General features: G+C 45.6%; 1 protein-coding gene and 1 long non-coding RNA gene across 12 annotated transcripts in view; one reads left to right on the forward strand and one right to left on the reverse strand.

Moving 5' to 3' along the window:
- Positions 1-27879, forward strand: part of srrm4 (serine/arginine repetitive matrix 4) — a 361375-nt gene that overhangs the window by 221682 nt on the left and 111814 nt on the right. Inside the window, exon 1 of one of the 3 annotated variants that reach the window (XM_085961800.1) lies at positions 22857-27173. The exons of the other annotated variants lie outside the window; for them this stretch is intronic. The gene's annotated coding sequence lies outside the window, so the exon portion shown is untranslated. Of the gene's footprint in view, positions 1-22856; positions 27174-27879 lie in introns of those variants that run through there. 3 annotated transcript variants of the gene reach the window in all.
- The window catches only part of LOC147104445 (uncharacterized), a 185212-nt gene that overhangs the window by 30030 nt on the left and 127303 nt on the right, over positions 1-27879 (reverse strand). For 6 of the 9 annotated variants that reach the window (XR_015072336.1, XR_015072335.1, XR_015072340.1 and 3 more), the window contains one exon: positions 12233-12350. The exons of 2 other annotated variants lie outside the window; for them this stretch is intronic. This is a non-coding gene — a long non-coding RNA (uncharacterized LOC147104445). Of the gene's footprint in view, positions 1-10444; positions 10770-12232; positions 12351-27879 lie in introns of those variants that run through there. One more of the 9 variants, XR_015072338.1, reaches the window with a different exon arrangement.

Raw genomic sequence — 27879 nt, forward strand, 5'->3', positions numbered from 1 at the left:
TTCTCATTTAATGCACTATTTTCACCCTTATTGAATTGCTTAGACTGTTCTTTATAATGTACAAGGTGTAGGGGTAAAAATTGGGAAGCGCTAAATTTAGCGCCCCGAAAAAGTAAGCGCCCCCGCGGCCAATTTTCCCATGTAGCGCCCCGAGAGGGAGGAGGGGTGCTACTGGAAGCGCCCGCATCCCTCTTGGGGCGCTGTGAGTCAATATCATGGCGCTACGTGCCGCGGTACTGCAGGCCTTCCTCCACTTATTAAAGGGGAGCGGCCTGGCACAGCGCTTCCCGGCGCCCAGCTGGGCCACCAGGGATCGGGAGTGCCGGCAAATGAGCCGGGCACTCGAGGAGTGCCGGGCTCACGGAGAGCAGCCGGCACTCCGCGGGGGAGCTGAAGAGGAGGCCGGGGACGGCAACAGGGGCAGGTACTGGCAGGCAGCCAGCAACAAAAATGGCCGCCTGCCACCTCCCCTTTAACTAGCGCCGCCCCGGCCGCAGGTAGGCTCCCCTGACCCCGGCGGACATCGGGTCCGGCGGTAAGTCGGGGGGGGGCGGGCACCACCCTATATTACAGCCGGAGAGCGAGCGGGGCACTGCGCACGCCGATGACATCATCGCCGGAGGCACTAATTGTTAGCACGGCCGTTAACCTCCCGCTGAATTCCACGGGAGGTGTTAGCGGTGCCGTGCCCAGGCGCTAGTTGATTTGCGCCCCGTTAGCGCCTGTGATGAAATATGCCATTCATCAGGCACTCTGTATTCTCTGTGTTTGATTGTGCCTGTGACTGTGACAAGCAGGGGAGTTTAGTTTCAGTTTCATTTCCTTACCTGTATTGTATTGTGTGTAGGGCTCCGCCCATACCTGGCCCCTACTTAAGCAGGCCCCAGCGTGTCTCACAGGCAGTACAGCAGATCTCTGGATGAGAGACACTTCTCCACTGTATTACTTTCTGAGTTAATAAAAGCCTTGCTTTGCTCCGTTAACGTTGAGTCTCGGATTCATTGAGGCACATCAATTTTATTAACTCAATTTTCAACGCAATGGATCAACTCTTGAAACCCGAACGTTTGGATTTGGACCCGCATGCTTCGGACGCATCGGCACAATTCGGACACTGGTTTAAGTGTATGGAATTCTTCCTGGACAATTCCGCAGCCATCACAGACGCTACGGACGCTGAAAGTATGAAACTCGGAATCCTGCGGAATTGGGTAAGCCACCGGATTTACCCCCTCATCCAAGATGCCGACACATACCCGGCCACCTGCAACATCCTAAAGGCGCATTACCAGCAGCCTACGAACGAGGTGTACGCTAGGCATCTGCTCGCTACTCGCACACAGCGACCTGGGGAATCGCTGGATGAGTTCCTAGTCACCCTGAAAACGCTTGGCAGAGACTGCAAGTGCCAAGATGTAAAAGCCGCAGTGTACACTGACGAGCTTGTTCGTGATGCCTTTATCACAGGCCTCAGCTCCACTTACATCCGGCAGAGACTACTGGAAAAAACGGGATTGGACCTGAAACAGGCTGTGGACACAGCACGATCCCTGGATGTGGCCCAGAGAAACTCGGACGCCTACTCTTCAGCCCGCGTCGCCCACGCCGCCACGTGTGCACCAAGGGCACCGCCATCTTGGAAGGCATCTTCCCCACCCGGCAGCCCGACACCGTCGGGGCCCCGCTCTCCCCCCAGAAGCCCTACGGCAGCCACGACGCGTCGGGGCCCCAACTGCTACTTCTGCGGGCAGCTGAAGCACACCAGAAACCTGTGCCCGGCGAAAGGCACCACCTGCTTTAAGTGCGGTAAGAAGGGGCACTTCAGGAAGGTGTGCAGAGGGAACCCCGCTGGAAAACCCGCCACCGCCGCGTGTGCGCCGTGGGAGCGGCCATCTTGGACGCCATCTTGCCCGACCTCGTGGGGTCCGCCATCTTGTCTCGACCAGGGCCCTACAGTGGCATCGGTCACAGTGGGCCAGACCAGACCGCACCCGCTATCCAAATCAATGGTGGACATCGAGGTAAACGGGTGCGGGGTTAAATGTTTAATTGACAGTGGAAGCACGGAGAGTTTTATCCACCCTGAACTAGCACAACAACTCTCTCTAACGGTGGTCCCTGCTCGGGGCACCATCTCCATGGCTGATAAAACCCAGACATCGACCATTATGGGTTACAGCACGGTCCAATTGTCCGTTAACGGAACTGTATATGATAATTTTAAATTACTAATCATGAAGAGTCTATGTGCGAGCGTGATCTTGGGCCTGGATTTCCAGTGCCACCACCAAAGCATCACGCTCAAGTACGGTGGGTCCCAGCCGCCCCTCACAGTGTGCGGTCTGGCTACCCTGAAGGTAAAGCCGCCTTCGCTATTCGCGAACCTTACTCCCAACTGCCGGCCAATAGCGACCAAAAGCAGGAGGTACAGCTGGGAGGACAGGTGGTTTATCGCGACCGAGGTGGACAGGCTGCTGAGGGAGCGCGTTATTGAACGCAGCAACAGCCCGTGGCGCGCCCAAGTGGTGGTGGTGAGGGGTAGCGAGAAGAAACGGATGGTGATCGACTATAGCCAAACGATCAACATGTAGACCCAACTAGACGCCTACCCGCTACCCCGCATATCAGAAATGGTGAACCAAATTGCCCAATACCGGGTGTTCTCCACCATCGACCTCAAGTCAGCGTACCACCAGCTCCCTGTCAGACCAGAGGACCGCCCGTACACCGCCTTCGAGGCGAACGGACGCCTCTACCAATTCCTCAGAGTCCCCTTTGGGGTGACGAATGGGGTCTCGGTCTTCCAGAGGGAGATGGACCGCATGGTCGATGACCACCACTTGCAGGCAACCTTCCCCTACCTTGACAACGTCACCATCTGCGGTCACAACCAGCAGGATCACGACTCGAACCTCGAGAGGTTCCTGAAAACCGCACAAAAACTCAACCTCACTTACAACGAGGACGAGTGTGTTTTCAACACCACGCGCCTCTGCATACTAGGCAGCGTGGTGGAGAATGGGGAAATCGGACCAGACCCCGACCGATTGCGCCCCCTACGGGAGCTGCCCCTGCCCAACACTCCCAAAGCCCTGAAAAGGTGCCTGGGGTTATTTTCTTATTATGCCCAATGGGTCCCCAACTACTCCGACAAAGCCCGCCCCCTCTTGAAAGCATCCTCTTTTCCGCTCTCTGCTGAGGCCCACGCCACCTTCAAAAGCATTAAGCGGGATATTGAACGGGCCACGCTACAGGCAGTGGACGAGAACACTCCCTTTCAAGTGGAAAGTGTGCGTCTGACTTTGCCTTGGCGGCCACCCTCAACCAGGCGGGGCGGCCCGTAGCTTTCTTCTCGAGGACCCTCCAAGGGCCCGAGATCAGACACTCCTCCGTGGAAAAGGAGGCCCAAGCCATCGTGGAGGCAGTGCGCCACTGGTGCCACTACCTAGCCGGCAAACGCTTCACCCTACTTACCAACCAGCGGTCGGTAGCGTTTATGTTTAATAATAAACAGAAGGGGAAGATTAAAAATGATAAGATTCTCAGGTGGCGGATCGAGCTCTCCACCTTCGAGTATAACATCATTTACCGGCCAGGGGCCCTTAACGAATCGCCCGATGCCCTCTCACGAGGGATGTGTGCCAGCGCCACCGGGGATCAGCTACAGACCCTCCACAACGACCTCTGCCACCCAGGGGTCACACGGCTGTTCCACTTCATAAAGTCCCGCAACTTACCCTACTCGATTGAGGAAGTTCGGTCTCTGACCAGGAACTGCCGCACTTGCGTTGAGTGCAAGCCTCGGTTCTACCGCCCAGATAGAGCCCACTTAATCAAAGCTACACGGCCCTTTGAGCGGCTCAGCTTAGATTTCAAGGGCCCCCTCCCGTCAGTCGACCGCAATGTTTACTTCCTGAACATTGTGGACGAATACTCCCGTTTCCCATTCGCCTTCCCCTACCCAGACATGACCAGCGCCACGGTCATTAAATGCCTCAACAGCCTGTTCTGCCTGTTCGGTATGCCGAGCTACATCCATACGGATAGGGGGCGTCCTTCATGAGTGAAGAGCTACGCCAGTACATGCTGTCCAGGGGGATCGCCACGAGCCGTACCACCAGCTACAACCCCCGGGGTAACGGCCAGGTGGAGCGAGAGAACGGGACAGTATGGAAAGCAGTCACTCTAGCTCTAAGGACCAAGGGCCTCCCTATCTCCCGCTGGCAGGAAGTCCTCCCAGATGTGCTCCATTCGATACGGTCGCTATTGTGTACTGCCACTAATGCCACGCCTCATGAACGAATGTTTGTCTTTCCCCGGAAATCCACCTCAGGCGTATCCATGCCGTCATGGCTCTCCACCCCAGGTCCAGTATTTGTACGAAGGCATGTGAGGGGCCACAAGACGGACCCTCTCGTGGAGTCAGTGCACCTACTCCACGCCAACCCCCAATACGCGTATGTCCGGCACGCCGACGGAAGGGAGGACACCGTGTCCATAAAAGACGTCGCCCCAGCCGGTAACGACAACAACCACGACAACAACAGCAACAACTATCACAGCAACTCGCACCCACCCACTATCCTTTCATCACCCCCGGAAGAACATCGACCAACGGTGCCCCCACCAACTACCCCTTCAACAACCCTGGCGGCACCCCCGGCAGAGACCCAGGAGGCCACCGGGGACACCCAGCTGACACCCACGGCACCACAACAGCTACGTCGATCACAGAGGACTATCAAACCCCCGAACAGATTAAATCTGTAGAAGGGGTGAATGTGATGAAATATGCCATTCATCAGGCACTCTGTATTCTCTGTGTTTGATTGTGCCTGTGACTGTGACAAGCAGGGGAGTTTAGTTTCAGTTTCATTTCCTTACCTGTATTGTATTGTGTGTAGGGCTCCGCCCATACCTGGCCCCTACTTAAGCAGGCCCCAGCGTGTCTCACAGGCAGTACAGCAGATCTCTGGATGAGAGACACTTCTCCACTGTGTATTACTTTCTGAGTTAATAAAAGCCTTGCTTTGCTCCATTAACGTTGAGTCTCGGATTCATTGAGGCACATCAGCGCCCTCTTAGGGATGCGCAAATCAACCGAATTTAGCCCCTGAGTTTTACCCATCGCTCGCAGTGGGAAAACAGTCAAATGGGTATCATGGATGTGGAAAAATAGGCCAGTGAAATAGCTAATAAATTGTTACTAAAATGCTTGATATAAAATGCGCCATGCCTGAGCCCAACAGATCCATATTCCATACTCGGGTCAGAAGCAGCCAACCTGAACTCACAATGGGAGAGTGTTTATTAATAATAAACCTGCTGATGTACTGGATGGAGTAGCATAGAATCTTATAGCACAGAATGAGGCCATTCAGCACATCCTGTCTGTGCCGGCTCTTTGAAAGAGCTATCCAATTAGTCCCACTCCTCTGCTCTTTCCCTTTAGCCCTGCAAATTTCTCCTTTTCAAGTATATATCCAATTCCCTTTTGAAAGTTACTATTGAATCTGCTTCGGCCACCCTTTCAGTTAGTGCATTCCAAATCATCACAACTCGCTGCGCAAAATCAATCCCCCTCCCCCCCTCTGGTTCTTTTGCCAATTATCTGCCACTGGAAGCAGTTTCTCCTTATTTACTCTGTCAAAACCCTTCATAATTTTGAACACCTCTATTAAATCTCCTAACTTTCTCTGCCCTATCCAATTAAAGGTCAGTCTGCCCTCAGGCTAAGGGGAAAAAGGTCATTATTTCAAAAAAGCTATTTAATTGAACTAAAAAAAAATCCAGCCTTCCTGGAATTTTAGTGTAATGATCGGCCTTTAAACTAGCAGATACAATCACTGCTCCAGGAACTTTTGCCAAATCAGCATCTTAATCAAAATCAATTGGTTACCACTTCGCAGAATACAGTACGATGAATGTGCCAGTGTCTGCCTTCAGCTACAACATACAATTGATTCTCAAGCGACATAGACTCCCGACTTTTCAAGATATTCTTTCTGTTGTGATTAGCACAGATCAAATCTAATTGACAGAACTCGCTACCACAAGGAGTAGTTGCGATGACAAGTATAGATGTATTTAAGGGGGAGCTAGATAAACATATGAGGGAGAAGGGAATAGAGGGTTATGCTGAGAGTTAGAGGAGGAAGGATGGGAGGAAGCTCGAGTGAAGCATAAACACCGGCATGGACTGGTTGGACCAAATGGCCTGCTGTATATTCTATATAATATGTAATTCTATGTAAGACAGGTATGTCAGACCTTTGTCCTGCATAGCTGAGAGCCCCAATACAGTTCGCTCCACTTTAGTGCACATCTTTTAAATTGTATAGAGCCTTGGTCAGATCCCACTTGGAGTACTGTGTTTAGTTTTGGGCATCACACCTCAGGAAGGATGTATTGGGCTTGGTGGGGGAGCAGCGCAGATTCACCAGAATGATACTGGGGCTTAGAGGGGTCAATTATGAGGGAAGGTTGCATAAAATTAGCTTGATTTTGAGTATAGAAGATTGAGGGGCAATCTGATCGAGGTGTTTAAAATGTTAAAAATTCAATCATTTTTGTTGGGTAAGGGTATCAAGCGATATGGAGCTAAGGCGGGTAAATGGAGTTGAGGTACAGGTCAGCCATGAATGACGGAGCCGGCTCAAGGGGCTGAAAGGTCTACTCTTGTTCCGATGTCCGCATGCAAGTTTTAAAGAAAAAATGTCACCGCCCCCCCCCCCCGCATGTGTTGGTGTGTATAAAAGCTTTTTTCTCCAGTGTTTTTCCTTATGCATTGAAGACTAGGATATGATTTCAAGAGGGCCAGCTGCCCTCCGTACCTCACATAACTGAGGGTCACTAAGTAGCAAACAGCAGCGAAAACCTTGGCTCATTTTTCTTTCCCTCCACAACTCAGGGACACTGAAAGCAATTGTAGACTTCCTGCCACCTCTCTGTCTGAGATCAGCTAACTCAGCACAGGCCACGAAGCAAACAGCAGACCTTGGGTGACCGCTTTGCGGAACACCTCCGTTCAGTACGTAAGGGTGACCCCGAGCTTCCGGTCGCCTGTCATTTTAATTCACCGCTCCATTCCCACTCGGACCTCACCGTCCTTGGCCTCTTGCATTGTTCCACGGAAGCTCAACGTAAACTTGAGGAACAGCACCTCATCTTCCGATTAGGCACTTTGCAGCCTTCCGGACTCAATATCGAGTTCAACAATTTCAGATCATAACCTCGGCCCCTATTACATTTTTACTTGTATTTTTTTTTCCACCCCTTTGTTTTGGGTTTTCCCTCCCCCCCCCTTTCCTTTTTTTTCTCAACCCACATGGCAGCTGTCTCCCACTCTGCCAGTACACTTCACACCTAATCTGAGCCGTCTTTTGTCTCCATTGTCCTTTCACCATCTCGCCTGCCTAGTTTATATGGTGCAGTTTCACAACTAGCAGTGTGTTTACTCATTGGGTCATTAGTGGAGCTGGAATGCTGGATTATTACGACATTTGTTTCAAGGCTTTAGATGCAGGGAGATGGAAAAACCTCCTTGTACTAAGAGTTGATTTATGGACTAGATGCCTACCTAGCACAGGCTGGCTTAGTTCCATCCATTAAGACACGATTTAGATCAACTCCTGATTCATCAAAGTGTACAGGGATATGAGATTGGAACAGGGAAATGCTAAAACTGAGCCCATGGGCCCTGGATGACGGCCTGTGCTGAATGGTATTTCTTTTGTTTCTACATTCTTATGAATCAATTATTTAGCCTTCAACTGTGACAATATGAAGACGTTATATGGTCAGAAGGGCCACAAATTAGTGAGACATTGACTTGCTTGTACAGTGTAAACCTTTGTAGTTTTCTTCGTCTGTCATTTTCTCCAGCTTCTAAGCCACCCTGGCTAAGAAGTCTGTACTCTTGCTAAGTGAATAGTTTATAAAGCCACAATTTTACCCCATTCACTTCCTTGAAAGATTGCTTCTATCGCACGCTTATAATAAGGGTCATTTTCTATTAAGATACAGTTGACAGTTACAGCTGCCATCTCTTCCCATTGTAACTGGTAATGTGATAATTACTTGTCTAACTAATGTAAGTGTCATTACCTCTTTGTGCTTCAGAACCAATCTTACTGGACGAATATATAACGCAGCAGTTTCCAAATAAATTAGTTTTTGTTCCACGGGACAATTCACTTCTACTTTTCTGAAATATGTACTGATGTGCAAATTGATAGTATGAGGCTGCCCCGCCTAACTGAGAAATGCTACGTGAACTCATAATGCTTTATGTTAACCTCTCATCTACATGAAATTGAGGAGAAAATTGGATTCGGCACTGAGGGGGCGATTTTGCCAGCCCTGGGGAGGCGGGTACGGAGGCGGGACTGTCGGGAAAATGGCAGAATTTGGGGGGGTGTACCCAACCCGCCTCCGTGCCATCTTGCCAGGAGGCGGTTAGACGTCCCGCGCCAGGTCCTGTCTCCTTGGAGGCAGGAAGGGATTAAAGCCTATTAACTGCCTGTTAACAGGTAGTTAACAGGCAGAAAATAGGATTATTCCTTTTGCCCTCACAAGTGCGGGCTTCCCGAAGGCTCCAAAATACACCAGCTCAGCGAGGTGAGTACTGGGTCTGCGGGGGTCGGGGGGCGGGTGCAAAATTGTGGTGTGAAGGTTAGTGATGGGTGCAAGAGTGTAGAGGTGAGTATCTGAGGTAAGTGCAAAGTTTTTTAAATTGTACTTACCTTAGTTTCTTCCTGCAGGCTTCAGTCGGTTTGTATGCGGAGAGACTCGGACCTCCATGTTGCAGATGTGAGATGGCCGTTGCATTCTCAGATGCAACAAACATCTCATTTCTGTAAAAGAAAGAAGTTTGATGAGGTCTTGTATGCAAGACCTCATCAAACTGCAGAGAATGTCATTGTTTGACAGCTTCACAGAGCTGTCAAACGATGACAATTCATCTGTCAAAAGTTTTTGACAGATGAAACATCATACATTGACATTCTCTGCAACCGGCTTCCCCTTAATTGGCCTGCTAAGCTCACTGGGTGGGCTTAACAAGGTCAATCAAGGGAAAATGGCGTGGGTTGGCATCAAATCAATGGAGGCGGGACATCGACCCGACAAACAGCAGTCCCACCTCCAACTCACCCCCAGCCACAAAATCACCCTTGGTAACAAATAAGAGAGACAGATTTATATTTTTCTATAATTTTTGCCCCTTCCTCTCTTGAAGGTGTTTAATTGACCACTCTTCTAAGTGAGGTCGCTAATGAATGTTGACAGGCCATTTGACTGCAGGAGCCATCACAGCTGATCTGGTTTATATCCATTCACCTGCACATTCTGGCAGGTATCACTAGTGTTCTTCCATGTCCATAACATCATCTTCTTGTGCCCTCACCTCTTCCACTGTTGAAACTCTCGCCCACACCTTCATAACCTCACAGGTTGATTTCTTGAAAGCTCTCTTTGCTGGCCCTCAGCTTCTCACAACTGTCTCTGTGGCCTGAGTCCTCTTCCACATACAATCCCATACACCAAACCTTGCAAACTGCTTCAAACAGGTTATCTGATCATTAGCTCATTGCTGTTTGTGGGAGCTTGCTGTGTGCAAATTGGCTGCCGCGTTTCCTACATTACAACAGTGGCTAGACTTCAAAAGTACTTAATTTGCTGTAAAGTGCTTTGGGACGTCCTGAGATCGTGAAACGCACTTTCTATCTTCTTTCCTCTTTCTCTACTGTGTGCCCTTGCATCCTGAAGGCACTTTCTTCTAAATGTTTCATCAAATTAAGCTATATTAGTTTGTTTGGATAATACACATGTAGTGACTCTCCCTTGGAAACAAAGACACCATTGCTCCTGCGGAGTCTGTCAGCTTCCAAGTAAAGTGCTGAATGTAGGTCTCAATATACAACATCCAGCTTTAGTTTTTAATAGTCTGACGTGATTATTTATTTATCCCGAAAGCATTACTAAATCCTGTCATATGGAGCAATGCATCCGTCACAGCCAGCCCATGTCCACGATTACATTCATAGATGGGTTTAAAAGTCATGCATTATTTCCACTACTCCCCCTCCCCCTCCCCCCCCCCCCCCCCGACAAAAACTAAAGCTTTAGAAGGCTTGTTAGCAAACTGAATTATCAAGGACTTCACTTTACAGCAGCGGGTAGGATTTTGTTCATAATGTGGTCGAGCCACATTGCAGAATAGAACGAATTACAGACTGCGTTAAAATAAACGCAGAATTACCGTATTCAACACAGAATTTCCCATATTTGGAGGGAGATTAGTTTAATACCTAAACTAAATTATAAACACCGTTGAGATAGAATTACATTCTTTAAAAGTCCTTTGATTTTCCTAGATTCTAATCTTGAGTCTTATTGTGCATTAAGTGATTAGAAGCCAGCCAGAGGCTGACAACAACCAAATTTGAAACAAATATTTAAGCATTAATGAGACTGCAGGTAGAACTTTAGTGTCATCTCTGTTAAAACTGGAATTTATATTAACTATTGTAATTCAATTGCCTCAAAATTAAAATTCACGACCATCTGGGAGAGTTATTAAGGCGTTTATTTTCAAATGTGTTGTAAATGCGTAGGCTATACAGTTGTATTTGTAATAGGCACAGTGGAGCATTGCTGTTGACTTTTGCCAACTGGCGAGTTCATGACTTCTAAGGTCCAGCTGTGACAGTCTTGAGGAAACAGCTGGGTCCTTTTTTTTAAAAGTCTCTCATTTGAGCTGTGCAGCACTGTTGGGAAAAGGCAAATGCAGTCCGATTAACAGAGGGCTGTTGGTTTACTTGTAACAGCTGCCATTCCAGCTTTGCAGGAAAATGAACGTTCTTTTGAGAGAGAAATGGAACTTGGGGGAAAGGCTAATTTGCCAAAGGAAGCATTTTGCAAAGCAGCCTATCATTACTGTCTGGTTTCTTCCTTTTCTGAGTGAATCCAGTGGAATCGCAGCAGCTGACAGTAGCGATAGCAAAGATCTTAAGATACCCTAGACTGGGCCTTCATGTAAAATCCATTTTAAAAAATTGAAACACAAAGAGTGTAAACAATATAAACTAGAATCACTCAGAACTTTGCTTTAAAATAAATGTAGACTCAGAAAATAATTTGGCCTGATGATTAAATACCCTGCAATTGGAAAAGGCTTTCCAAAGGTTAATTGACGTTCCCATGACATATGCCATACATCAATTTTATTGGATGCTCTACAGCAATAGATAGAGAGATTTTCCCACCAGCATTGTAGGTTTTGCTGCAACCAACCTGTTATATGTAACTAAATACGAACTTTAGCTGAAGTATTACTATAGCCCCACCAGCATCAGTTTGGCTCTTGGCACTATGTGTGGCTTCACTTTAAAGGAGAAGTCTCACATGGCAACTTAGCACCAGTTGCAGTTATATTAAAATTTAAAATAGCCCCAGTGGTCTGTTGGACTGTGTTTAAGCTTCTCATGTTGGCAAAGGTCTGACTCTTTTAAATTTCACTGACTTTGCCGACTTGAGAGCACAGCTTGCCTGTTAGAATTGTATTGCTGTGGAAAGGCCAGCAGCAATACAACTACAGAACAACAGAGACTACACTTCGCAAGTAATTTGTTGGCTATGAAGCACTTTGGAGTGTCCTGAGGATATGAATGGCACTCTATAAATGCAAGTTCTTTCTTTACATCATAGAACAATGAAACATAACTTGCTAATTGTGAAGGATGAACTATTCGGAAAACTACAGCAGCAGTGTGCTGAGGAAAAGCTCCATTTTTCTACTGTCACAAAAGTTATAGTTTGGTTATTAATGGTTAGTTCCTTTTCCAGATTACTGAAGCAATATAAAGTTAAAACACTATTTTCTGTGTGCGTTCTTTGCCTGCTGTGACAAGCTATATGGATTAGGTTTGAAGATTAGCATGTTATGGTAATGGCGCTCGTGAGCTGGGAGCTCAAAGTGTTATATCTCCTTCAGGGACAAATAATACCTTAAGAATGAAGTGCTTTGACAAGGTGAAATGAATAGATTAGAAATATTGTATATATTAATAGATAAATCCATACACTGACAAGTCACAAAGTTTCCCTGTAGTTCCAGAGAGAGAGAAATAAAATCAATTTTTAAATATGCCTAAAAGTCAGCCTTTCATAATTAAAGTTAATGTCTGATGGTGTGTTTAAATGGATCAGATCTAGTGCAGGTTCTCTTAACTGAATTATCTTTGCTTGACGGTGGCATTTGTTCTCGGGTGTTCTGGGCTGGCACCCATGATGTGAATGCCAATGCCTGTCTCCTTCACCATCTGCAGACAGAGATAAGTAGAAACATTCTGAAAAGCAAAAAAAAATAAACTCCTCAATTAAAGTTGTGCTCGCTGACATTGCAAATGATTCTTCTCTCTGTCTAAGCAATCAATGTGATTTACTGCATGACCCCTTGGTTAATGCAGCCTGAGTATTCCCTTTGAAAATTATTCTCGCTGCAGATACAACTTGAGCACACCATTTAGCACTAGCGTTGCATATAGAGAGAGTGTGCAAAGTGACCAATTTGAAATGCACTAGAACATGCAAAAACTCGTTTTTACGGCCCCTGTTACTTGCAACGCTGAAAAAACTAAGTTTTATTTGGGTGAACAAGTCAGCACAGTACATTAAAATATTGTCAATGTTCCGCTGTCCTTTGAATCATTATCAAGATGAGAGTAGAAGCAAGAAGGTGAGGCCATACAAAATATGAGGGTGACCAGTTTTAGCGAGAGTTTTCATTGGACTAAGTTGGCCATTAGTTCAGCATTTCCGAACAATAGGTAACTGGAGAGATGCTGCCTATTTTCATTCGGAGTAATGCCCTGATATCAGAGCTCTTCCCATTCAGACTTCAGTCACAGATTGGCAACTTTTGTGACCTAATATAGGAACAGGAGCAGGCCATTCAGCCCCTCGAGCCTGTACTGCCATTCAATGAGATCATGACTGATCTGTATCCGAACTCCAGCCACCTGCCTTGGCTCCATTATCCCTTAATACCCTTGGCTAACCAAAATCTATCGATCTCAGGTTTAAAATTAACAACAGAGGAACAAGCCAAAATTGGTGATTGAAACCCTAATCCATGTTACAATGTGAAATGGGAACTGCATAGGCTAGTGAGGTACCAGTGCTATATCATCCTGCTGCTTCATTCTTTGATTATATTTCAGATACTATTTCTTTGGAGATACATCAGTAGAGGTAAGAGTTATATTTCCACTGGCATGACATTGCTGTGGCAAATTTATATTGCCAGGTAGTTTTCTTTTGGCCGTAAAATTCTACAACATTCTTCAGGTTTTTTTCAGTTCCAAGGATCTGGACCAGCCCCACCACAAACTCTACTCCCTTGCCATTCAATTGCCTCAAAATTAAAATTCACGACCTGCGTATCAGGAAAGGCTGTACAGGCTGGGACACTTTTCTCTAGAAAGGAGAAGGCTGAGGGGTGACCTGATAGAGGTCTTTAAGATAATGAAAGGGTTTGATAGGGTAGACATAGAAAAAATGTTTCCATTTGTGGGGGAGTCCAAAACTAGAGGTCGTAAATATAAGATTGTTTTTATTACATAGATTATACAGCACAGAAACACACCATTTGGTCTAACTAGTCTGATCTGGTGTTTATGCTCCACACAAGTCTCCTCCTATTCCATCTACCTCATCTCAGTCTTTCAGCAGATCTATTCCCTCTTATCTCCTGTACCCATCTGGTTTCCTTTTGAAAGCATCTGATCTATTTGCCTCAACTACTTCCTGTGGTAGCCAGTTCCACATTTTAACCATTCTCTGAGTAAAGAAATGTCTCCTTATTTCCCGATTGGATTTATTTGTAACTATTTTGTATTTATGGCCCCTAGTCTTGGATTCTCCCGCAAGTAGAAACATTTCTCTCCACATCTACCCTGTCCAACTTATTCATAATTTTAAAGACCTTTATCAGGACTCCTCCAAGTCTTCTCTTTTCTAAAGAAAAAACCCCAACCTGTTTAATCTTTCCCGATAGCTGTAATCTCTCAGTTTTGGTGCCATACTTGTCAATCTTTTTTGCATTTTCTCCAGTGCTTCTATGTTCTTCTTATAGTCAGTAATAAATCAAATAGAGAATTTAGGAGAAACTTCTTTACCCAAAGAGTGGTAAGAATGTGGAACTCACTACCACAGGGAGTAGTTGAGGCAAACAGCCTAGATGCATTTAAGGGGAAGTTACATAGACACATGAGGGAAAAAGGAATAGAAGGATATACAGATAGGATGAAGAGGGGTGGGCGGAGGCTCATGTGGAGCATAAACACCAGCATAGACCAGTTGGGCCGAATGGCCTGTTTCTGTGCTGTGGACTCTATGGGGGAAAATTCTGTAGCGACCATTTTGGGTCACTAACATCGCCTGGGCTAAATTTAGCGCCCAGCGAAAAATAGCATCAGCAATCACTAAATTCAGTTTTAGCACCCCGAGAGGGAGGTGGATCGCTAATTCAAGTGCTCCACTTCCTTCTTAGAGCGCTAACCCCGAATATCGGGACAGTGCGTTCTGAGGCACTGGGCCACGTAGCGCTGCCGCATGGAAGGGCTCTTCCTCTCATTAAAGGGGAGGGCCCAACCTCACAACTCTGCGGGACCCTACCTGGACCTCCCGGAGTGCCGTGCCAGCAGCCTGGCTCACAAGAGAAGTGCTGAGCTGCCAGACCGCGGCAAGGACCCTGCGTTGAAAGACGCAACGGGCCGCGACAAGCAAGTCGGACAATAATTTAGTAGTTGTTAGCGGCGCCGCGCCCAGGCAAAAAGTCATTTGCGCCCGTTAGCGCCCCCCAGAGGCACTAATAGGAGGTGCAAATGCACCGAATTTCTCGCCCTATGAAACTCCATGTAACCCTTATTCATGTTTTAGTCAATGCTAAACTCAATTATTCCAAGGCCCTCATGCTGGCCTTCCATACACCACCATCCGTAAACTCAAACTTGTCTGAAACTCAGCTGCCTGTATCCTGTCCTGCACGAAATCCTGCTGATCATCACTCCCGATGGTCACTGACTTACAAATCCTCCCTTGCCCCCAAAGCATTAAATTTAAGATCCTCATGTTTGACTTAAAATCTCTCCCCAACATTATATCCCTTTCTTCAGCATTTGGTCCTCTGACTCTGGATTATTGTGCATCTGGCCCTCCCTTCACCCCACCATTGGTGGCAAAGCCTTTAGCTGGCTCAGCCCAATTCTCTGGCCCTCCCTTCACCCCACCATTGGTGGCAAAGCCTTTAACTGGCTCAGCCCAATTCTCTGGCCCTCCCTCCCTAAGCTGCTCTGCTTCTCTTTTTCCACAACCGCCCTTAGCTTTAAAATTTTTCTCAAAATGTGTTTTATTCCACCAACACTCCTAATCTCTCCACCCATAGCTCAGCGTCCATTCCTTTATCAGTTTCTATCTAAAGTGCCTTGGGATTATTTTTAATATATTAAAGATGCTAGATAAATGCAAGTTGTTGTTCTTCTTTCTCTGAACAAAGACCGTAATTTTCAGGTGAGCCAACATGGACATAATTCTGGTTTAGATTCGGTTTCAGTGGATCATCTGAAGACAGGGTAAGCATGCACTGTCAGTTTGAAAGAGAGGCACCCTGGAGATTCTCTGCATTGATGTGTTTTCCTGTCCATTAAAATTAATGCATGGAAAATCACAGACCAAGACTGCAGAATTAACTGATATGCGTTTTCAGCATGTGCACGTAAAAAATCTCCCTTTTTTGTACTAAAGATTTAGTTGGACCCTGGGCTTGTTTGACCTGGAAGTACTTGATACTGGATCCAAGTACAAAGTGGGAAATGTTCTATTCTCCAGAGCTGCCATTCTTTACATTTGTCAGCTTGGAGATGAGAGAAATGTTTTATTTCCTCCTGATTTAGCAAACATATAGGGATCGAATTTCCAAGTCCCGAGGAGGCGAGTTTGGAGGTGGGAGTGGTGGGAAAATTGCAGAATCGGGGGGCAGGAACCCATCCCGCCCCCAACCCACCTCTGTGCCAATGTCCCAGGAGGCGGGTATCCGACCTGTGCTGGGAGCCGCCTCCCCGATGCGGGAAGAGGATTAGTGCCAATTAACTGCCTGTTAACAGGCAGTGTTTTGCCTAATCCCTATTTTTAGCCCTGAAGTGTGGGCTTCCCGACGGCTCCAAGCCACGCCAAGTTAGCAAAGTGGACCGTCGGTCTGAAGGGGTTGGAGGGGTCGAGATGTCCGTTGTGCAGGTGAGTAATGGATGCATGTGTGCAGAGGTAAGTGTGTGAGGTAAGTGTAAAGTGTTTTAATAAGTTTTACTTACCTTTACTTTCTCCTGCAGGCTTCCTTACTTCAGTTCTCGGGAGTCCCTCAGCTCACCGGTACAGAAAGCAGAATGGCCGCTGAACTATCAAAAGCTGCATCCTCTGCTTTCTGGTCTGGAGAGATCTCTAACTGAGTCTGAGTAGAAGGACTCAAGTTAGATGACAGATTGTCAGTGTTTTGACAGCTTCACAGAGCTGTCAAACACTGATTTTTCATCTGTCAAAAGCTCTTGACAGATGAAATGTCAATCGCTGACGTCACCAGTAACCAGATGTCCCTTAATTGGCCTGCTGAGCCCGCTGGGATTAACAAGGTCAATCAAGGGAAAATAGCATGGGTTGGCCACAAGTCGATGGAGGCGGGACTACAACCCAAAAAGTGGGAGTCCCGCCTCCAAAAGCTCCCCATTGACAAAATCCAACCCTAAAATGTGGTTCACAGGCAGATAAGGCTCCTTCGACAAGATTTCATGCAGGTTCTCATCCCACAGACCTAAGCAATTTGATGTTCTGTCCCCATGTCTAACGGTAAGGCATTCATAATATATACAGTGAGCTCTTTTGATGTTGTGCGTAGTAAATCAGTCCTGTGGGATTTCTATTATTTGGCTGTAATACCTTAAGGACTCCTCAGTTGTGGAAGAGAAGACGAAGATAAAATTCAGGATGAGTAGGGTATTGAATTTTATGGTAATATCCTTTCAGTTGAAGCTGGAACTGGACGTAGGGATCAGTAAATGAGGTGCGATTAGCCCTGTAGTTTCTCTTAATTGCCAGTTTTATTCGGTTGAGGTTGCTTATAATTCAGACCTTGACTGATGTCCAATTAATTAGGTATTTCATGCTGCAGTCTTTGAACTCTCATTTGATTGGTAATTAAAGCGAGATAAAAGCAGACAGGGAGGTAACAGGATTACAAAGTTGTGGGTGAATCATGTCAAGAAAGTTAGACAATAAGGTGCTAGATAAATGCAAATTGTTGTTGTTCTTTCTCTGAACAAAGGCCGTAATTTTCAGGTGAGCCAACATGGACATAATTCCGATTTAGATTCGGTTTCAGTGGATCATCTGAAGACAGGGTAAGTTATCATCCTCACTATGTCACAATGGCTTTCAAACTTCTCCATGTGGGTGACCTACTGCAAATATTGGTAGCGAGCCTGGATCCTTGATCTACCTTCAATAAGACAGCATCAGTGTTGAAGTAAAACCGTATGATTATTGAGAAAACACTTTTCATCAGTAGACAGCAACAGAAGTAATGGCCGCGATTTTATGCTTTGAGGCGGCTTGGGAGCAGGTCAGCTGCCTTCTGGGTTCCAGTCCCGTCCTCAACTACATCCGGCCCACAGATGTAATTTTACATCAATTGGCCTTGTGGGCTTGCCGGCCAATTATGAATAAGCCGGCGTCAGATGACATCATTTGATGATGCGTCATCTGCTGGTTTTCTTAAAGGGACTATGCACAATTTTTTTGACAGTTGATTTTTCAGTGTTTGACAGCATTGAGGTGCTGCAAAAACTGACAATGACTGTTCACAGGTGAGCTCTTGCACCCAGGCTCTCCAGTGACTCCCTCCTTAGGCTAGAACAGATGGCAGCTGCAGGTGAGGTTACAGAAGCGACCCGTCATTGGTGAGAGAGGTTCTCCCAATGAGGTGGGACTACACATACAATTCAAAACTTGTTACCTACAGAAAAGTCTAAAAGCATTAAAAATGAATTTCCCAACATTTTCTTACCTCTGAAACTCACCAGTGCACCATTGGATCCTTCACATCACTTCTGCAGCTGTCATCAATGCAGAAACATTACAGCAGACTCACAGATAAGGCTCACACTTACCTGGCGTGGTATCCGGACGTCGGGGAACCCGCAGTAGAAGTGTCAAAATTGGAAAAAGCTTGTTAACTGCCTGTTAACAAGCAGTTAAGTGGCTATAATCCTCTTCCTGCCGTTAGGTGTCGGGTCCATGCGCAAATCGGGGACCCGACACCTGGGAAGATTGATTGGAGGCGGGTTGACAGCGGGTTTCTGACCCGCTGTCAATCTTTGCGATTTTGCTGATGTCCCGCCCCCTGAGCACCGGCAAAATTCCAGCCAATGTGTCAGTAAGTGATTAAATAAAGAAAAAATTCAAGGGTCTGATGATATCGGGCCCCTTCCAATAACCTCAAGTTGAAAAACTATGGCATATCGACATAACATTAAAAATATCCGTAGGGCATTGACTTTTTATTCACTAACACGACTTCCTGTTGGTACTGCTTTTGATCACTCTTTTCTGTGAACATTTACTATTGTAAATGTCTGTCAACATTTCCTATTGGATTTTACTATGTCAACCGTAATGATGTAGTTGCAGCCTCCAGCCACGAGTTAGAGACAAGTTTCTGAAGTCTCTCTCTCTGTGTCTCCCAATTCCGCTGCCACCTAGTATATAGAAAAAAAATTATATTTATCAACTATGCCATGGGCAACTTACTGGTAATTTCCAAATATAATAAAGTTCCTGCTCCTGATTTTCCTAGCTATGTGCCATTTTTTTCAACCATCAGACTTGAAGGGCCAGGGCCAACATTGAGGACACCACCAAGGGTGGAAAGAGTAGGAGATAAATCAAGATGTTCAGAAAATGGTTGCATTTTTATAGCACCTTTTACATCCTTGGGATGCCCCAAAGCACTTCACAGCCAATGAATTATTTTGAGGTGTAATCACTGCTGCTTTAGCGCCAAACACAGCAGTTAATTTACGCCCAGCAAGATCCAGCAAACAGCAATGAGGTGAATGACCAGTTAATCCGTTTTGGTGGTGGTGGTTGAGAGGTGTATGTTGGCCAGGACAGCTAGAGAACTCCTGACTTTTCACCAAAATAGGGCCATGATATCTTTTACATCAACGTGAACAGGTGGACAGGGCCTTGGTTTAACAACTTGTCCAAAATGCAGCACCTCTGATGATGCAGCACTCCCTCAGTGCTGCACTGAACTTCAGCATCGATTACATGCTCAAATTTTGGAGTGGGGCTTGTACCCACAATCTGAGGCAAGAGTGCTACCAACTGTCCAAGGTTGATGTAAGTAGTGACGAGGTGAGGCCAATCTTGGGTTTTAAAGTTCATAGATTGCAGAAAGAAAGGGGAACTCTTTTTTTAAATTTCCTTGTTTGGCAAGACTGCACCTCCGGGCCACACGAGGGGGGTTTAGGCCTCCCCTGCCCTGGGCTTCCCCCTTCCCGATTAGCTTACCTGGGTGTCGGGGGACCGTTCCTTCGGTCCCCAGTGGTGGCCTCCTGCCACCCGACATTGTGCTCCCACCCGCCTGCTGGCCAGCTGCCCCTTCCCGCTGGTTTAGAGTGAGAGCCTGAGCAGATGAGGTATGGGAGTTAAAATCTCCCTGGCCTCACGGTGCTGAGGTCAGAACGGTTTGCCCTGCCCCTGCCACCCCCTCCCCCGGCCCGTACGATCCCTGCCCCAAGTTAAAATTTTATTTCAACACGGTAAGAATGCAAGGAGGTGAAAGAATGTGCATCGTGCAATACTTGCAGCTTGGGAGCAAGGCTAAAACATTCAGAAGGGCGCTTTCCTATCAAAGATTTATCCTAGACTTTTAAGTACACAATTTAGTCTGAAATGGCTGTAACACTATGACATTGTGGGGGTGATGAAGCCAGTGTTTATTGTGAACCTTTTCTTAACAATAATGACACTCCATTGTTGCCCCGAGCTTGCCCTACTGTGACTGAAATTATAGTACATGCTACTAGTGGAAAGCACCATTTGACCCATTGTTCATGTTTGGCAACAGATATCTAGTCAAATGTCAACAAAGGCTAACCCACAGGGAACATATTCCCTTTGCACGTTTCAGTTAAAACAAAGTCGAAGCAATATATGAAGCTATTAACAAAAGCCTGTTCATTTGCAATCTGTTACCTCATGTACAAATATGACCCATTCTGGACCTGGTCCAAAACATAAGACCCATTTCTTTCTTCCTGGGACATTATAATGTCAGCTCGATAAAAGGAACTTTCACTTCAGGCAAACATTATTGATGTTTTTATTGCATTTTATAACACAAGCCTTCCATTTCCTTTTATTGCTTGCTTTTTTTTAATCCTGTGACAAGTGTCCCTCAGTCAATGTTTTGACAGAAGTTAAATTAAGCATGATGGGAACAAGCCTTAGTACAGGTCCAGTACCAGAAGCCAGCTTCAAGATGCTCAGAACTGAAGCTTTTACTCATAGCATCTCCCCAAAGGTAAGTACTTAGCACAAGTACTCTGGCTCCCTGGCTAATTAAGGAACATGTTTTGATATGTTTTGGCAAGCTTAAATGCACATTATGCAATAGCATGGGCATTGCTGTATTTATGTTTCCATTAGTTGTACTCCATAAACCCTATTTTATAAATTGAAAAAAAAATGATTTCTCCATTTGTTGAGAATGTAAGAAGGTAGTCTCCCATTTCCTCATTTATCAAGACCATCAGTGCGGAAACCCCTCTGAATAACACCTGCAGTAACACAAATAAAATGGTACTCCAATTGTCCAAACCACCTCTCCCCCAACTGGATCCCAGCGATTATGACTGGCTGGATATTGCAATTATTTGTCTCTCAATAATATGTGACAGCAGACCTTATTACAAGTGATCTCAGAGTGCAGAGGAGAAGTAAACACAGATGGAAGTTGGCTATTTCCGGTTGTGCTATCCTTAAGTATCAGGATCCTGATATTAAACCATGGGATACTAAGCATATAAACGTTTGATGTGTTTGTCTGATAATCTTCTTTCTGCTATTTTAGCAGTGACTTTAACCTGCTTAAAATAAGTGAGTTAACACCTCGGTATATCTTTACTGGATCTAAAGTCAGATGCTTGGCTCATCCTTTGTGGGGATAATAAGGTGTATAAGTGGCACTAAATCGGTAACGTGGGATTTCCCGAGGTTGGCTCGCATTACTTATGCATGACGTGCTCTTGGCCCATGTTGGGCCTGGCAGTGGGAGCTCGCCAACGGGGCAGGAGACAGGGATCAGTGAGCCCTTAAATGGCTATAGTCAAAACTTAAAGGGATGTGCCCAATTAATGGTAAATGGCTGCATGGGGAGGGGGGCAGGGAAAGAAATTGTTTTAGATTAATTTTTCAGTCTTTTCAGTACGGGGCTGCGGAGGGTGGTGGGTGGAAGAAGTGGCTGGAAAGGCCTACAAGAAGGTGCGTTAAATAAATGTGGAGGCAGGAGACAAGAGTGATGAGGTAGTGCAGGGCCCAAACTCCCTGCTTGGTGGCTGGTGTTGCGGAGGCAGGTGTGAGGGGGGGTCGCCCTTGTTTGAAACTCCAGAGCACACTCTCTAAAGGACAGCATTTTATCATGCATAAAGAAGTAGTAACCAGAGTTAACACTTGCACAGAAGCTGTAGGACTCGGGTACAAACATGGAAGAAGATGGTGTACCTTAAGGAAACTTCCATGATAAAACTGCCCAACAGTGCCATTTAGCAGGTATGCATCCCACACTATGTTGCCTGTCAACTTGTTTCAAATTTGTTGCCTGCCTACGCTAAACCTTCAAGTAACCTTCTAGCTATTTCATTGCTTATCTGTGCCATACTCCACCAGACACCTTTGGTACACTAACATCTTCAAAGGGCCTCATACATAAAATGATTGTAACCTGCCCACTTGCATGTTGCATTGTCACTTATTGCCACGCAGGATGGGCTACACGATTGCCGTAGGTGACACTTGCGCTTTAAGAAATGTGGCAGCGCATGGTCACATTGGGCAGTGATGTGTTACTGCTGCTATTGAGTGGAGAGTAAAGGAAAGTGTTGGCCACGCTGACTACTGCAGCAGTCACCTGTTCGATGCATCTGTGGGCAACACGTTGGGCTCCTGCTGTAGGTGCTCCCTATGGTAGCGTGGCAGGAGGCGAAGGCCACAAAATCAAGGGAGGAGGTAACCTCGACTGCCACTCCCAGTGCTGCCTCCTACAGTGCGGGTCAGCAGTAGGTGCCCTGGCCACTGATGCCATAGATCTTCAATTAGCTTCCTGCTGATGTGGAGCCTGTGGAACCAGTTTCCCATAGCCATTGCCAGATAGGTTGTGCCGGAGCCTACAGCTATAGATGGTGGCATAATGGTGGGTGTGGGAAGTCTGCCTGTGGTGCCCGCTAATCTCCTTGGCATGCTTTCTTTCATCCTATGCCACTTAAAACCTTAAAATGTTGGTATTTCTGGTGCATCAAGACTGAACTCCATTCAGTAATTTTCAATTGATTGCCAAATGCCACGGGTCTCCTCACTTAAAGGCCCCATCACTCCCTGAGCTCCTGTGATAGTTTGCAATATAAGAGCTCCTTCCTTAGGTCTTGCATTCCTACCAGCTTTTCCTGTTCTGCTGAAGTCTTGTAAATAATTCAATGGCAGTCAGCTTGCTAGTGAATTAGCAGGCACTTTTGGCTGTTTTAGGTTCCTTATAACTATTCTGGTTGTAGGGGGCGGGGGGGGAAGCAGAGAAGAAAAAAGAAACAGATGAAAATCTTTTTTGGAGAAAAACATCAACAAAAATTAATAATTAAATCCATTGCTAAAAATACACTGGAAAATAATCGCTGCGCTTTAGGAGTTCCAACACCCATGGAGCTTCCTTCAGACCGACTCCAGAGGGGAGGAGAGAGCACCCAATCTCATCTTAAGTGGGTAAAAGTCATGGTAGGCTTCATTTAAGTGAAGTCACTCCAGTTCAGTGCTGAGGGAGTGCTGCATTGTCGGAGGTGCCGTCTTTCGGATGAGACGTTAAACCAAGGTCCAGTCTGCTCTATCAGGTGGACGTAAAAGATCCCGTGGCACTATTTCGAAGAAGAGTAGGGGAGTTCTCGCCGGTATCCTGGCCAATATTTATCCCTCAATCAACATAACAAAAACAGATTATCTGGTCATGATCACATTGCTGTTTGTGGGAGCTTGCTGTGCGCAAATTGGCTGCCGCGTTTCCCACATTACACTTTTTAAAAAGTACTTAATTGGCTGTAAAGCGCTTTGAGACATCCGGTGGTCATGAAAGGCACTGTATAAATGCAAGTCTTTCTTTTTAAATGCATTGTAATATTTAAACGAAGGTAAGACCAATTTTTGTTGCAACTGCTCTCGGCCCGTCTGAAAACTCTACTGAGCGACCATGCTTGGCGCTAAAGTGGTGCAGATCCAACTGTGTGGATAGAAGCCAGATTTTCTCATCCCACAGTGCCTAATGCACTCCTGCGCCATCATCCCTAGCAGATGGGAAATATTCCTTAATGGGGCAATATTGCAAGGCTCTGTGCCTGGAGAATCAAGGTGATAGTGTTATAGCCTAAGTCCCTATAGTGTTTTAGCCCTATAATGTTGCAGCCCTTATTGCCCTACCGTGTTATAGCCCTATCTTCCTATAGTGTTATAGCCCTATGTCCCTATAGTGTTATAGCCTTATCTTCCTATAATGATTCAGCCCTGTAGTATAATACTCCATCTTTGACACACTGGCACCGGAATCTGGCAAAATGAGCTCTTAAGTGATATCAACATCTTAGAGTGCATTATCACTGCAAATATCAGTTTCAGACCTGTAACTGCAGTCTGGGTTCCAAGCGAACATATCCATTGTATGGCTAGAGCTGTGGCAGTATTGCCCATGAGAGAGCTGTGCGCATGCTTGGGTACAGATATGGGCAGAGTTAACTGAGGGGAGAATCAGTGTGCTCTAAACAATTACATTGAGCTTAGGTGGATTCACAAAATTCCCAGATGGGGAGTCCACTGGAGCACATCGTAAACCAGGATTGAACTGTAGATATGTTTGGGGAAATGGTTGTTCTTCACTGGATTTACACTTCAAGTGGTACCAAACTGATGCAGCATGAGACTACCCCTTCCAGTTAGTCCTGGTTTACTCCAACGTCAGACCAGGCCCTGACTCCAAGATTACTGTCAATACAAAGCCAAAATCGCTTTGCACTAATGCTAAACTAAGTAAAGGTAGCCTAACACTGATTCTGGTATGTTACCATTAGTGCCAGTACAACACTTACAGGGCAATTACTGCTATTACAATTTCTCTGCACACTATTAAAGACAGCTTTGACAGAACAGCACAAGTTGACTTAAACACCAATTAAGACAAATATTAAAGGGCATATCTCATTTGAATAAGCCGGACTGGCATTTTCCTGGGGTTTATTTTTGGAATAGAAAAATGTATTATCTAAGTCAAATTAGAAATAATATTTAATACCTCCTGTTGTCTTACGCTAATACTTGTTCACATATTTCTGCTTAAATATAAATCTGCTGTGAATCATACAACTACAAACCCTCATTGCCCTTCACATTAATACTATGCTTGAAACATTTTAATGGGCAACATTTGAAAAAATAGCAGTTTTATTCATAACGCATACCATATAATTGGTGTAATAGGACTGATAACACTACCATAATTTCACTTTCACACAATGTGACATTTTCGAGCAAATTAATTAGCGCCAGGCAAGTCATCTTCCACATGTATACATTAAGAAAAATCAAGCACAGAGGATAAAAGAGTGCAGGAAGTGCTAGAGCATTCCAGAAAGGGAGATGCTGGAGGGAGCGGGAGGATTTCTTTACGTGAGGTATGATATGCTCAGCTGCATCTTGGAAAGTAGAACTGGAGGGAACGGAAGTGAAGTGCAATTTTTTGGCATGTATTTCGATAAAAATAAAATGGAAACTTGATTCTGTGCAATAATTTTGGTGGGAGTCGGGTTTAGTATTGCATAAACCAGCCAGAGTGCCTTCGGTAAAAGATCCCATGGCACTATTTTGAAGAAGAGGGGTGGGTTCTCCCTGGTGCCCTGACCAATATTTATCCCTCAACCAACACCACTGAAACAGATTATCTGGTCATTATCTCATTGCTGTTTGTGGCACCTTGCTGTGCACAAATCGGTTGCCGCATTTCCTATATTACAACAGTGACAGTACTTCATTGGCAGTAAAGCACTTTGGGACATCTTGAGGTTGTGAAAGGAGCTGTATAAATGTAATTCTTTCTTTCTTTTGCAATGTCTTCCTATTTGTGTTTCATCTGTGCTCCTTCAATGTTATCTTGGATGAACTTTCCAAATCTATCCCCTTCTCTGAGAGTCACCTAACAGCACATTCACTCTAGAGGTTGAGTCAGAGCGAAGTGATTTCAGCTTCACACTGACACTAAACTTGTGCAATACAAGTTGGGTGTTCAGGCCCGAACAGAATCCAAAAATGAAGCAGAGTGGGATTACCTCCCTCGTTCCGTTGTCAGGTTGGGCACTGACTCCAGATTCAGGCTGCAATCACACAATAATCCATTGGTCGGATTAGAGTGGAAATGCAGCCTGAAGATCTCAAAAGTAATCCATTGGGTTATAAAGCATTTTGGATATCCTGAGGATATATTAAAGCTGTCTTATTTATTTATTTCTTCCATAACTGTAGTGTCAGTGCAAAACAAAACCACTTCACGCTGATGCTACAGTTAAAGTGTGAATGCACACTGAATCTTCTTTCTTTTCCCCTCATGATGGGCTCATGACTCTGTTGCTTATTATTTGGATGAATCATCTATAAATATGTGAATGTAGATGTTATGGCCTTTAACAGAGGATTATTTGTGAACCTTTTTACTTAAAGACAACCAGTTTAGTTTTGAAATGTTAATTTCTACTCAAATTTATGGAACACAGACGCAAGGGGACAATAAATACTACCAATATTTTTTCTTACATTTGATAAGTTGATATCATTCAATAAGATTAATTGTTATTTGTGTGGAATATTTATGTACAACAAATGACACGATGTTATGTATGTTTGGTAAATGAATCAGAAAAGTTCTAATGAAAGGTCATCGACCTGAAACGTTAACTCTGTTTCTCTCTCTCTACAGACGCTGCCTGACCTGCTGAGTATTTCCAGCATTTTCTGTTTTTGTTTCAGATTTCCAGCATCCGCAGTATTTTGCTTTTGCAGAAAAGCTTAGTGATTGGGTCCCGTTCTTCCTCAAAATTTGGGAAAATCTGAAGCAATCTGCATTCTGCTCCTGTCGGATAGTTTCCTCCACCAATGAACTCCCCTCCTTTCCTGAAGTCATTTACTTATGCTGGCGCACAGTGCTACAGCTGCTGGCAATCCTCCAGAATCTCATTCAAGAGCCTTGAGAGTAAGGTGTTGATTTTGCTGTCCCGTTAAATCAGTGCCAAAAGTGCACTCGGTTCACTGCACCTCATTTTACAGGGTCCGATGATTTGGATAATTAGCTGGTCATCTGAACAATTAGGTTATGGGTTCAAGCCCCAATCTAGGCTGACACATCAGTGCAGTACTGAGGGAGTGCTCCATCTTTTGGATGAGATGTTAAACTGTCTGCTCGTTCAGGTGGCTGTGAAAAAAAATCCCATTGCACTATTCAGTGAATAGCAGGGGGATCTTACAGTGGCCTGGTGAAAGTTCCTCCCCAAACTAATGCCACCAAAAAACAGAATAGCAGATTAATCTCATTTGTCGTTTGTGGGATCTTGCTGAGCGCATATTGGCTGCTGTGTTTGTCCACATAAAAGCAGTAACTGCATTGGCTGGGAAGCACTTTGGCGCATTCTCAAGACATTAAAGAGGTGCTATAAAAATACATGTTCTTGCTTTCTCTCTTAAGTTTTCAGCTTGTGTCGGCCACTCGCCTAATGAAGGATGTGGAAAACTCTGGCCAGCAGCTCAACTTTAAAGCCCAGTTAAAGGCAAGTGGCTGCATAGGAGGACAAATATTGTTTCAGCCTTCATCAAGGTTCAAAATTATTTGTCAGCTTTTACCAAGGCTTGGAGGGAGGAGGGAGACAGAAAGACAAGCAAAAGTAAAGTGAAAGGAAATCGAATAAGGAAGTATGAAATTAAATCTGAGAATGTGACCAGACCAGCCTTGCACCTGACCCCCTGTTTGATATCTGGTCAAGAGAATATGCTGCTGTATTAGAGAAGTGCAAGCATGGTTGAAGGCAACGGATAAGAAAATCAGGTGGGGAGTCAAATGGGTGGCCAATTTGTTATCGTCGGTTTCTCGTCCAGTAATTTAAGGTTAAAATGACCCCCCCCGCCCCCCCACCCCAGGCGTGGAAACCACCGCTGATTTCTTCTCTCTAGACCAAGGACATTGGCGGGAATTTTTGGGGGGTGTCACCAGGTGCTTTTGGTGGTGGGTCGGGTGGGAAAAAAATGTTTTGACCGGGTAGGGAACCTGGTGTCACTCCGCCGCCATGCTAGTTTCCCAGATGTTGAATCTGTCATCGCTGAACAGACCTGACACCAAGCGACGGGGGAGGCTGAGGATTAAGAGCTTGTTAACAGGCACTTAAAAACTGTTTTAAGCTCACCTTTAGATTTTAAGAGTTCGCTACTTGGGGATCATGTCAGGTAAGCAGGTCAGGAGTTGTGTCAGCATGGGATGAT

Source organism: Somniosus microcephalus, chromosome 19, assembly GCF_052327205.1.
Source record: "Somniosus microcephalus isolate GS21.2 chromosome 19, FLI_Smic_1.0, whole genome shotgun sequence".
NCBI classification, from domain to species: Eukaryota; Metazoa; Chordata; class Chondrichthyes; order Squaliformes; family Somniosidae; genus Somniosus; species Somniosus microcephalus.